This window comes from Pipra filicauda, unplaced genomic scaffold, assembly GCF_003945595.2.
Source record: "Pipra filicauda isolate LSUMZ 115617 unplaced genomic scaffold, ASM394559v2 scaffold28_size6257848_pilon, whole genome shotgun sequence".
In the NCBI taxonomy this organism is placed as follows: Eukaryota; Metazoa; Chordata; class Aves; order Passeriformes; family Pipridae; genus Pipra; species Pipra filicauda.
Genome location: NW_024104409.1, coordinates 117425 through 130653, shown reverse-complemented (window position 1 = coordinate 130653; position 13229 = coordinate 117425).

Sequence of the window (13229 nt, the reverse complement as noted above, 5' to 3'; positions counted from 1 at the left end):
GTACCAGGTCACCAGAATCTTTTCTGATGCTGTGATTTTTGGTAGATGGTCCAAAGAAAAATTGGCTGCTCTCAGGACTGTCAGCTAGCTTGCAGCCTGGCATGAATGAAGAGTATAGCAAGATGGAACAGATTTTTACCACAAGCCTTCTTTGCTGATGTGTCAAGTTTGGTGGTATCATTTGGAGAAGTGAATTAATCTTCTTGGAGTTGTGTACAAAAGAGACTGAGAAAGGAAAACGGAGAAAAAAAGGATGTGTGAATCTATGTTGATTATTTCAAAGTAATAAACAAGTGGCATCAGAAAAGATTTTGACAACCATATGGACTTTCAGAAGTGTGAAATCTTCTGAAAATGATATGCAATCATGTAAGGACTGGCATAGAAAAAAAACAAGATATGGATGGATGAGAAGTACAGACAGGGGACTGCAATCTGTGATACAGGAGCTAAGATTCTGAGTACATGAAAAAATGTTATTGAGAAAAAAGTATATAAATTAAATTAAATTAAATAACATAAGAGAATTCTCCCAAAGGTGATAGGAATAACAGTCGATCCTATTTCTTATTGCTGATTTTCAGAACTAGGCTCTGGGGAACAGCAATCTCAGGGACTGAGTAACAGCTTTCCATGAAAATAATTACTGCTTTTCTGGGAAGCTTCTCTGGAGATGCATATGCAAGCTGGATTTTACACAGGACAAAAGCTACAGGTAAAGGGTGCAGGTCCTGCTGAAGAGCGTCAGCTGCTTCAGCTGAGTTTGGTAACTGATACGGCAGTGATACGTCTCTCCTCTGATGTTCACCAAGGGGACACTTCTTATCCCAGAGCTTGGGAAGTGCTATTGTTGCCCCTGAGAGGCAAGTAGGATGACAAGAAACCAGATTTGCAAATTTTGTAACTTTGGTGTAGCACATTTTCATACATGTTGTATGTGCATATGGCAGGGACATCTCCATGGGCCACAGGGTCTGACAGATGAAGGCGCATGATATGAAGTCGCTCACACACCAGAAAGGAGTTACAGGCTGCTCTGCTGTGTTGGGGAAATGGGGGCTATCAGATGGCAACTCATCAGATCTGGACAAGGGTCACCACGCTGTTTGAGGTCTTACCTGCTAGGAGGAGAGAAACTTGAGAGGTCTAGACTCTGGGGACTAAGTTTAAATGCAGTCACTCTGAGCATGTTTATAACCTGAGTGTTTGACGTGTTTCCGCTTTAAGTTATCACAGTGCACAGTACTGTGAGATATAAGTTGCAGCCAAAATCTTTTCAGGTTACATTTATAAATGGCATCTGATTTGTCTCTGATTTCAGCTTCCCCTTTGGCAGCATTCCAGGTCCAGATACTGGCCTGTATTGCTCATCACACTGAGAGAATGGGAAAAGCAGATGAAAGGTGAAAAACTGAAAGTGAAAAGCAAACCAGCTATGCCATCTTAAAGAAGCTGGAACAAAAGTAGGCTGAATGCTCAGAGGAGAAATTATCTATCATGAGAAAACATGGATCAGGGCAAAAGGTGGCTTTCATGTATCAGTAAAGACTTATGATGGAATGAAATGGATGATGTGCATGAAATTCATCTGTTTGCATAGTTTGAACATTAAATCTGATACGTCAGCAGTACTTAGACTGGGAATTTACTGTGGTTTGGAAAGAAGCAAATTAAGTTACCTGTACATCCTGTAATGCACATTACTGTGGCTCACCAAAGCACTGACATTTCAACCCAAAGAAATGCAAAAATGACCAACACAGGGAATCCCAGAATCAACTGAAAGGTCCTAGTTGTTCTTTCAAGGGAATGCTTGTGTGATTTTGGAAGCCCTGTAAAAAAATTGCCTACCTCTGTTTTGCTTTGCACCCAGAATGATGGAAGTACAGCATCTGTGCACTGTATACACCATATACTCTCCTATAGTCTGATATTTTGAGTCCCTCTTTCCATTCTGCAATACTTCCATTAGACCCCAATATCTTTAAGAAGTCAGTACACACCCAAAAGGGTTCACACACATCTTTAATTTTTACATATATGTCTTCTAAGTATACCCTTCCTCTTTTTCCCCTTTCTTTAGGCCATCACGACACCCAACAATCCTTTGTTGTTTGGTGACATTAGCACAGTCACCAGCAAATTTAACGCCTCACTATCTCTTTCCACCACTGAAGGTGATACTTGAAGTTAGTCCTAAGAGGTTCCAGCACGAAAGTATCACTTATGAGAATGTGATGAACTGTACAGAGAAACATTTTTTTGCTATTTAAAAAGAATACTTTAAGATGTCATAATCTGTATTTTCAGACTCTGGAGTGACAGGCCTAAAGAAAAGCATATCAAGACCCTCCTTATTTCTTTATTTAATGAGCTATGGGGTTTAGCTGAGGAATTTAAATGATTGACTGAGAAGTATTTGAAATTCTTGAGGGTCATAAAGATCAAGGCAAATGAATCAATCCAAAATAATTAATTTTGACACTGTGACAACTACTAGCTGTTTCTTTTTTCCCCCAAACAATCTATGAATATTTTTTCTCTTCTTGAAAGGCTAAAGAGTCTTATTTTCCAAAGAACTGCAACATTAAATGTCCCCATATTTGACAAGAGCATTTACAGAGAGTTGTAGCTGTTCTATCTCTAAAAGAAAGAAAACATCGGAGAAAACCAATTTCTTAATTGTTTGATTCATTCATTCATTAGTTGGTGCTTAGACGCTTTTTCTTAATTAGTAGAGTTGTTATGAGACCAAGCAGCCACAGATACACATTAAACGCAGAGAAAAAAACCAAACCAAACAAACATTAAGAAATAAATGTTTTACCTTCAATTGCAATAGTAATGCAAGAATCATATATGCTATGATCCTGCTATCTTTGTATTGAAGTGACTTTCAGAAAGAGGAATTAGCTTTTCAACACTTTTTCTTTTCTATTATTTGTCATGTTTCTGATGAAACAAGATAGTTTAACAATTTATTTTTTTTTATTCCATAACACAGATTTATTGTTTTCAAAAATACAGCCTCAGGGGCTGGGAATACAACAGTGCCTTTCCCACCTTGAAAGGCATCTCAGGACAAGAGTGCACTTACGGCGAATTGAGGGATAGGGGGAGACCTCCAGGCCTTATGCTTCCAGCCCCATTACCTGCGAGGTGAATGCCCTTCCCCCCACCCCAGCACGTGGCCCGGTGACCCCGCAAGGAGCGCACACAGACCACGTGGGAGGGACGGACGAAAGAGGAAGTTTATTGTGGGGTTGGGGTTTATAAGGCTTTTAGGAAGGTCAAAGGGGACCAATCACAAGTTCAGGGTCACACAAAAGAAACCATCAGGTAAGGGGTCAACAGCCAATAGGAAAGGGTTAAACAAAGGACCAATGGGACACCTCGGGACATCTTCCCAGGACACCTTGTATGGGAGACAATAGCTTCACAGGGGGTGTTTGGGAGAGGGATACAGTGACACTGCAGAAAATACACAAACATGTTGAGACATGTTTAAACTACAGTAAAAACTTCTGTTTCCATAGAGTTTGAGCTGTTTTCCTCACCAGTCCATTTCTGGCAGGACTTTTTCCATACTGTATATGGCAAATTCATTGCCACAGTGCACAGAGAGCAACTCCAGATGAAATACCAGCAGCCATCTGGTACTGAATGGCACATGCCTTCAGTGGGGCTTCACACAAGACCTTCAACCACATGGTGGTCTTCCCAGAGAAAGAATGAGAATAAAATTGTGTTACCAAACCTAGCTCTAATGTAGTCCCACTTACTACAGAGAAACCTAAACAAAACCATATTATTTTATCAGATGCCTATATCTGCAGACTTCTGTTTAAAAGAGGAGAAGGCACTGCTTGTTTTCTGTAAGAACTGGCCCTGCATTACAGCCCTGAAAGTTCAGCTTGGAGTCAGCTCTCTTTTTCTGCCAATTTCCAGCTATGTCAGAATGAGGATATGAGGCACAGCCTGCACACTTATACAAGAGAGGGCAGCCAGCAAAATTACTGCCACTCTGGGGATTATTTTACCTCTCTTGATCTCCATTAACTGCAATAGCTCAGAGCAGAATGCTCCAGACTTACAAGGAAAAAAAGAAGGAGCATAGAAAGCAAACAAACTACACTGGAAACCAGCACTTGTTCATGTGAGTACATGGTTGCCTACTCCCATAGCCTGAGTTGCCTTTTGGCTCTACTGTTTGGAGAAGTTTGAACAATGGTAAACCACGCTATGCCCAGAGGACTGCAGGCGCCCCTATCACTACAGTATCTGAAGAAAGTCCATGTAGCTTCTTGGTGAATTTGTCTAATGTTAGCCACTTCAGGATTAGCAAGTTACTTTTCAGGATCCCATTTCTGGGACATTCGTCTCCCTGACTTTTGTTCTGCTGCTTCCTCCCTTTTTCCATCTGTACAAACATTTGCAGCACTACAGTTAAGAAATTCAATTTTAAAGTTATTTCCCTGAGCCATAAGTGTGATCCTATCAGCCTGCCTTGATCTAATGCAAAAGTCCTAAATGACCATCTCAAATGAGGCAACATTTCAGAGGCCATGGTCCAGCAGGGCTGAGGTTCTGTGAAGAGTCTGCAGGCAGCATGCCCTGTTCTGTCCTCCCCAGAAAAATTTTATTTTAATATTTTGGCTCTCTATTCAAACGCTGGTCTGGCCATGCCAGTGTTAGGAAGATCAAGAGCCAGAGCTGCTAGCATCCAGCACTAACACTGGGTAGGGTCTTCTTTTGGCTCTGCAGCAAGAGCCACCATGTGTCCCCAGTTTTGTCTGTTGCCTTAGCAGTTGGTGGACCAACCCTGGTCCACCTCCCAACATCAGGAAGTCAGAGAATGCAAATGCAAATTACCACTTATTCCCGTGAGGCTGAAATCCCACTTTCTAATGGCAGGCACTTCTTACATATCCCTTCAAGGACTATGTGTGGAGTCTCCTCTCTTGAGTGGCAATGCTCCTCAAGGTTACTCCTCAAGGAGCAGAAGAGATTTGCCCACAGTCATTGGTATGGGTGAGTAACATCAATCTCTACTTAGCAATTGTTTTGCTAGCTTTAATATCACTGTTTCAATATTGCTTCAAAAAACAGTGCACTATACTAGTAGATATAACTATCTGCACTGCATAGTAAATAATTCTGGTTAAGGTCTTTTAGTCTAATCATTACCATCATCAATAAAATAAATCATCTATTTTATTCACATAAATATATTTGGTTTGCCATCCTTAATCCTGAGGGCCAAATTTGCACAAAGTTTCAGCTACACCTATATAACACCTCATACCTGCCTTACTTACTGCGTGTTGGTTTTGCTTTAATGGCTACCATGAGGCTGGGGGAGACCTTCAGTGCTCTGCTTTCCCTGTGGCATGAGGGCAGAGTTCAGGTGCTTGGTAAGGGAAGATAAGAGCCATGGTGGACAGCATGCAAGCAAAGGCACAGAGTTGCTCACGAATTCACGAAGTTCCATCAGACATGATGCTTGCACGCAAAAGGAAAAAAAGAAAGAGAATTTGTATGTACAAAGTTGTGCTCCTTTGTGGCAGAAAAAGAGGAAGAAAAGGATCTTCTCTTTGGATTTTCATGCTTCTCACTTTTGACCCCGTTGCAGTGCCATACCAACAAATGCCATCTATAAAAAGGAAACCTCAACATAAAGCCATTAGGAAGAAGCCTTCTAATTAGTGATTTTCCCTTTCTTTACAACTCCAGCTTGGTACAGTAGTCTCCCCACTCCATGTTTAAAGCTGTATCTGCCTGTAAGTCACCCACAACACAGAGCACAGACCTCCCTCCATGAAGCACATACACTGGGAGATAATCCAGATCAGTTTACCTCTGTGTACCTGGCAGCATGCTACTGTGCAGTGACCAAATATCAGAAGAGTTTGTGGTTAATTAGGATCAGATTAATCCCTGCTGACTGCCTGTCTGTGTGTAAAAAGGGCACTAGAGGTTAGAAAGTATTAAGTACCTTAAATGTCTACTTGCATAATGTAAAAACCTACTGAAGATCCAGACTTTGTGCTTGAAAGTGTTGATGTGAAATTATTTACCCCTAGAGGCATTTAAATGTGCTTCTTATCCTATCAAAGCAAGAAAATCCATTAAAAAATTTCCAGAAGAAAATGTAATAAATATTTGACTGCAGAAAATAATAAACCTGCAGCACAATGGAGACAAGACATCTACAAAAACAATGGCTCAGAGATTCTCAGTTATTTCAAACCTCTAAGAATTTAGTTCAGTATATGAAGTATAATTCTTATAGTTACAATAAAGCTTTTTCTGTGATACAATTATACCTAGTTTTCAATTTTATTAGTTCCTATTTATCATAAAAATACAACAACTAATAATTAGATAGCTTTATCTATACACCCTTTCTATGGCATTCCTCATGGAGCCCAAGGATCTTCACAGACAAGACAGACTTCTTTATTCTTATATGGTCAAAGTACTTAATGCACTCATGACACTAAAATGCAGATTATATTTTGTTGAGATGCTTAGCCATCCCTAAGCATGTATGTGGTTATTGGATAGGTCAAAATATGGAGAACTTTTGTGGTTTGCTCTTAATTTTAAATGCAACCATATTGTTACATAGGGAAGGATCCTGAGATTGATTTAAAAAGCTAAGAAGCTAGTAGAAAGATTTTTAGAGGCAAGATACACTAATAAAGGTTCTACAGGTCCATGAGAAAATGTCAAATTTACACACACCACATACACTGATAGACCATTGAGCCTTTTTTTCTTTCTTATTTTTTGTTACTGGCACATTTATATAAGTATTAGGGACATTTATATAATAACAGGATATTAGCTTATTTTGAGGTCATCTGTTCTTGTGACTTATTCCCCATTTACAGTCATAAGCTTCTCATTGTGACATCACCTTGGCGGCCGTAGCACTACCTGTGATGTCACCAAAAGAGATTATAACCTGAAGTGGGGAGTAAGCCGCAAGAGCAGATCAGCTCCTAAAGAATAAAGGTTTTGTTTTGCCCTGCTAGTAGAAGGAGATGGAAACATCGACCCACCCTTTCTCCCCTACCTATCATGGTGGAGCAGGGCCATTTTACTTCGTAGGCTGGTAATGCAAGATTGGGGCTGCCTGGGTAGAAGGATTTGGTTAGCTTGGGCAAACTTTGATGCAATAAAATGGGTGCATGAGAAAATGTATGCAACATGTACAAGTACGTACAACCTTGCTTCTCTGCCCACCTCAGGGGTACATCACAAGCTGGGGTGAGACAGTAAGACAACAGCTTTCTGTGAAACTGCAGTGAGCACAGGGAGGCACACATGGAATCCACAATGGGACACATTGCAGATGTGCTGTTCCTTCTGCGTGGGTCTGGCAGCCCCAGAGGTCACTCAAATATTGCTCAGTTGGGTCCAATTTGTTTTCTGACCTGATCCCCAGGCTGAAGGGAGGGTATCTGTGAAATGACAGGCAGAATATAAAAGCTGTGGGTCATACTAAACCAGTTTGGCAATGCGGCTTTCAACGTGGATCCCTCGGTCAGTTTAGGTCATGGGAGAGATAAAACCACAACTGATGAACTGGCCCATGCAGAGCTGCTCTTTAAATAATGTTCTTCCATGTTATTAATTCTCTAAGTTCAACTCTTCCCTACTCAACCAAATCCCTCTTTCTGAAAGCTAGCCTTGTTATGGGAAGTCAGCACTGCAACTTCATAAACATCTTCATGATTTCATCTTCTGTTTGGTTCCCTGTCATTTCAGCCATATCAGCATCAGAAATTGCAATTGGCAACATACTCATATGGGGACCTCTTCCTATGTCATTTACTTGGCATCGTTCATTTGGCACTGTGGAAGACTGTGATAGTCAGTTACACAAGCATTTGGGGGTATCAGCTTTTAACTTACTTTATATTCTGTGTCAACAGCAAATGCATTTAATTTGTCAGTTCTTGTAGTCATCTGGGAGGAAAATACACTGCCACAATGCTGCTCCCCACACTGCTTTTGTCTCACTGGCATGTCTTGTCTGAGTGTGAATTTCCACCAGGCCCCATGCAGAGTACTGTCTCTCTCCCAGAAGCATTTTAAATCTGCAGATACCAAAAGAATGTCATTTGGGGGCAGAGGTGGCATTTGACACACTGGCAAGTCAACTCTGAATGTGCTGATGCAGCACCTCTGAGCTACTGCAGGCAGCTAAGTAGCTGATCTGTGACAGCAGCCCTTACAGGTTGCTGTGCACTGAGGAAGGCTCTTATCCTACATTCAGAGTCCACAGGGAAGAGGCTGTACTGCTAATATCTTCATATAACACTGAAGGAAATATATACACAGCTGAGATTATCTCTTTAGAGCTCATGCATATTTTTTCCCAGAGTTCCTTAAGCCATCTATCCCTGTGAGACATGCATAGGAGAACTACTTGCATTAAAATAAGGATGTGCAAAATCTTTAGTCTCTCCTCAATCAGCCTTTTTTTTCCTTTTTTATTCTTTTTTAATTCAAGTAAGTTTCATCAAGCTAAAAAAGAGAAGTGAGTTTATTCTCGTGTTTCCTCAGCCTTTTTTATTTTTGTCTACTGAAAACTTTATAACAAAAACAGTCACTGTTGTTTAGAAAACTGTCTTGATTTGGGGTTTTACTCAGCCTACACTTCTGCATGTGGAAACACGTGTCACTTCATCACTGTCACGATATTAATCTTATTCAGTGGAAGAGGAACTCCTGTTTGCTTTGCTCTGCTTCCCACCAGAAAAAGGCACCACTGCAGAAGACATCACATAACACGTTAGAAATACTTACTCTGAAACTTGAAAAAGGTCTTGACTTGAGCACTGATTTCTCACACCACTTATTAAATTACTACCCGACTAAGTTTTTGTTTGCTACCACTACCTGTCTTCAAAACTGCCCCTGGGTAAAGTCCAGGTCTCGTTTATTCCAGGACTTATCCCAAAAGCCTCCATGGCAGAGCCTAGATCCCACACAGTCCTCCAATGCCTACCCATCAGCCCTTGTATCCCCAAGGGTGCTCATGTATCCTTGGGCATCTTGCAGGGCAGGAAACAATGATTCCCAGGGTGACACTGTAAAACCACTGCTCTGTTATTCCACTTGCAGTATTAGAGATACAGAAAAATGAACTCACAAAAGTATTATATTAATATTTTAGAGCCACAGGCGCTGAAGAGGATTGAGAACTAAGTGCTGCACAGTTTGGTCACAGTCAGCCTGAGCCCATGCACCTCTGCAACTTAGACTGCACCATGGGCAGGGAGACTACCTCCAGCTGTGGAGCTGCCAAAAAGCCTCTATTGCTGCTAATAGCACTTCTTTCCACATGGAGCTGGGCAGGAGGGTATGAGGGAAGTGGTCTGGGGTCTCCTGCAGAATTGAGCTTCATTCTGGGATTCTGCACTGTATGACCTCCCTAGCAGGTCCTGGCTGGCCAGGCACTGGCACCAAGCCCATCTGCTCAAACCATGACACCTCACTGAGCAGATGGACTTCTTCTTTGAAGATGACCCTCCACAGCGGTCACCCTTTGAAGAGCCAGATTTTGTCCTCACACCCCAGGGGAAGCAGAGGCGGGGCTAGTTTTTACATGGCATGTGGATAGCAGTAAGAAAATTCACTTGAACTTGCACAGTGGGCAGTTTTGCAGCTCCACAGTCAACTGCCTCCCCATAGAATAAGCTCTGTATAAAATGATGATGCAAATTTTTCTTATCCTGAGGTTCAGCAGAACCACCTTCCTGACAGAGCAAATGTGCTGATGTCTTGCAGTGCAGGCTCTCTCCTGAAGGAGAGATATAAGCAGGAAGGAAGCTGGCTTGGATTCTATTTAATTTCCCAAGGGTTATTCTATATGTTAAAGAGAGTAAGCACACAAAAAACAGATGCAAACAGAAGGTTAAATTTTGTTATCATTTATGAAGGAGTAAGTGTACAGTAATCCTACTGATAATAGGGTTGTGCTAGAGTGGAAGGAAGTTTATCAAGGTTGGACTTGATAATCTCAGAGGTCTTTTTCAACCCAGTTGATTCTATGATTCTATGATTCTATGATTCTATGATTCTATGCTTATGGGAGACTGACCTGACACAGAAAAGCAAACAAGAGGATTCTGAAGAGGAAAACCTGCTTCTCAACTGGTTCTCTCATCTTTTATCTTCCAGCCTTTCCCTGGGCAAAATTCTGCTCCAGATCACTGTGTAAAATCCCTGCAGTAGAAGCCCAAACTGGCTAGAGCCCAAAAGCTGAACTGCTCCCTCATTCCTCTCAGTAGCCACACCAAACTAGGGCTTAGTTTTCTTAGAATGCAGACTAATAAATCAGAGAAAACTCCAGTCTCCGATGAGAAACAATTGGTTGTGGGGAAAGGTTTCCAAAGAAATCTCTCTCTGTCCCTAGCAGTCCGTGCAGGCTGTGCCTTTCCCTCTGGTTTCTCATTTGAGTCCTGTGACTGCTAGTGCTATCAGGGCTGAACAAGTTCCTCAGCTTCCTCCCTGATGCCATGGAGGCTCAACCCTGAGTCTGTTTTCCACAGCCCACAGTCCTCCAGGAGCTCCCCATCTGCTCTAGGACCCAATTTTGCCTTTCACAGTCCTATACCTTAGAGTAGAATCTCAACCATGAAGACCTTGAAGATGAAGTTCTGAAGAACAGCTGCCTCTGACTGTTTCTTTTTCCTCATCTTTTTCTATTTCTCCATATTTTTGGACCAGACATTGTAGAGCCATCTATGAAGGCATCTGTCAGCTGAGCAGCTGTGGGTGCTTCAGCAGTCTGTGGCCTTGCCCACTGCCGTGGTCACACAGGAGGGCCTCGAGGGCCCATACAGTAACAGCACTGGCACACTGCAGACACAGCATCTAATCCATTGATGAAAACAGTCACCACTTATGGCTTGTCTTCAGTGCTTTCCGCTAGTTTGCTCCCTGTTTGGGGGCTGTTTTCCCTCTCAAAGAGTGGTGGTTTTTCTGCTCAGTGAGAGAATGGAGAGGTTGGGATCCCTCTGCAGTTTTCAGAGTTGTACCTGTAGATGCTCAGAGGACCTCCACAGAGACACAGCACTCCGTGATCCAGGTTCCTACACACACCCCCCTGTGCTGTGTTTTCTCCAGAAATCCTCAGCTTGTACCTTTTCTCACTTGCTTCACAGGCAGTCTGTTATCTCAATGTGAAAAAGCATTTCTCAAAATACAGCTGCTACCTCTGCCCCTTTCTAACTTTGAAGACTTGTCTTAGGGACCAGTCAGCTGCATGCCTTTTTAAATGCATTTCCAGCATCTTGAAAATAAAATGATTTCCAGAAAATGTATCAGTACGTTCCTCAATACCTTGTGATGCATAGCCAGATTAAGACCAAAGAAGGATGTGATGTCTAAACTAGGACACAGGCACATATGAAGACTCTAAAAAAAAAAAAAATGCTGGAATCCCTAAGAAAGAGCCAGAAACTCCCTTTCTCAAAAGAAGCACAACCCTAATACATCAGTAGGTCCAGGACACCTCTATTTCTAACACAGGATTTCTGTAATTAGCCTATTTGATTTGCAGTCCCCCCCAGACTATGGTCATTTGGACAGCTCAGTTCCTGGCTCCATGGACTCACTTGGCAAACTCAGTTTTCAGACTCACCCTCATGTGGCACCAGCTTCTCCTCAGACACCCAGTTGTCAACCTTGGATCCCAGTTTGGGGAAGAAAACTTAAAACTTAGGTTTCTAAACTGAACAGGTGTAAGAATTTTTGCTTCTGACCTTGATTATGATAAATATTCACAACCTTCCCCCAGTATTTTATCATTTTTTTTTAGCCACAGTAGTTTCACTGATTCTTATTTCTTTCTTACTCCACTGCCTTTTATCATTCTCATCATTCACCAAAGGATTTCTTTTCTATTTATTATATGTAAAGCACATTTCTTATTTCCCATGGCTGCTTTGAACAGTGTTGATCCAGTTTTAGTTTTATTAAGTCCTCCCTCTTCGTCTGCAAACACTGTTTTTGCTGCTAAGGTTCCTCCACATCTTTCCTTTCCTAAAGTAGGTGCAGAAAGGGAGGATTTGAAACAAACCTCCCAATTTCTAAGTCCCCTCTGTGATGAGACAAGACCCAGAACACATATTGCCCTTTCCTACTGAAACTATGCTGCTCTACACAACATTTATACCAGGTGCAATTTTCAATAACATCTTCCATAAATACATATGACAAATGCGACAGCAACATTTTTGCAAAGTGGCAATTAAATGTTAATTTTTGACAGCGATGCCTAAAATCTTCAGGGACGCCTTATCTTTCTTTTAAGTCTTAATAAATCCACAGGATAGTATCAACCAGGGCACCGAGGAAATGTCTTATCAGGTTTGGAGCCTCTGGGAACATCACATCAAATCCACACGTATAATCCTCACCAGTGACCGCAGTTAATTTATCTGTTGACAGCTCTGAGCCCTTCGAGAAATCACTTGGTGGCCTCTGTTTCATTCCCTCTGAATACAACTCCAGTCCAGTGGACAGTGTTAATGATAACTTCAGCAGAGAGGTCCTCATTCAGCCAAACCCTTAAGCTCAAATGTAATTTTCAGCATGAGGATACTTTATTGAAATCTCTAGCAAAATCAACATCCCTGCCTGTTGTACTAGACTATGACTGACCAAGCTTTTCCCCTTCATCAGTCCTAGCAGGAATGTGGTCTAAAGCCCAGGATCCTGAAACAGGCCCCAGTATCTGCATCTATTCTGTGTGGCTGTTCCTTACCTGCTAAGGATGAAACTAGCACCTAAATTATTGCTTGATTGTAATAAACTTTTTCCCGATGTCTTCTTCCAACAGGAATGTATGTTGTGAAATAGCTAAACATATATATAGTGTCAAACTCTGTGAAGATCAATAAGCTGCAGTTTTACATTATTTTTTAAGCCCAAATCTTGCTTGCTTTAACTGGCATTGTGAAGCTGTGAGGCTGAACCTGTGAATGTGACAGGGAGGATTTTTGACCCCATCACATGAAGAAAGCCATGAGCAGCTACAACTGCTCTTAAAGCAGTCACAACCATAGCTCTTCTGCTTCTGGTCTATTCAAAGCAACCCCTTCCTTATTCAATCTCCTTCAAGTGCACCATGTTGTTGTTTCTTTCCTTCTGGAAATTAAAGAGTAAAAGAAAATCTAGCTATTTGGGATGGCATTAATTAAAAAAAA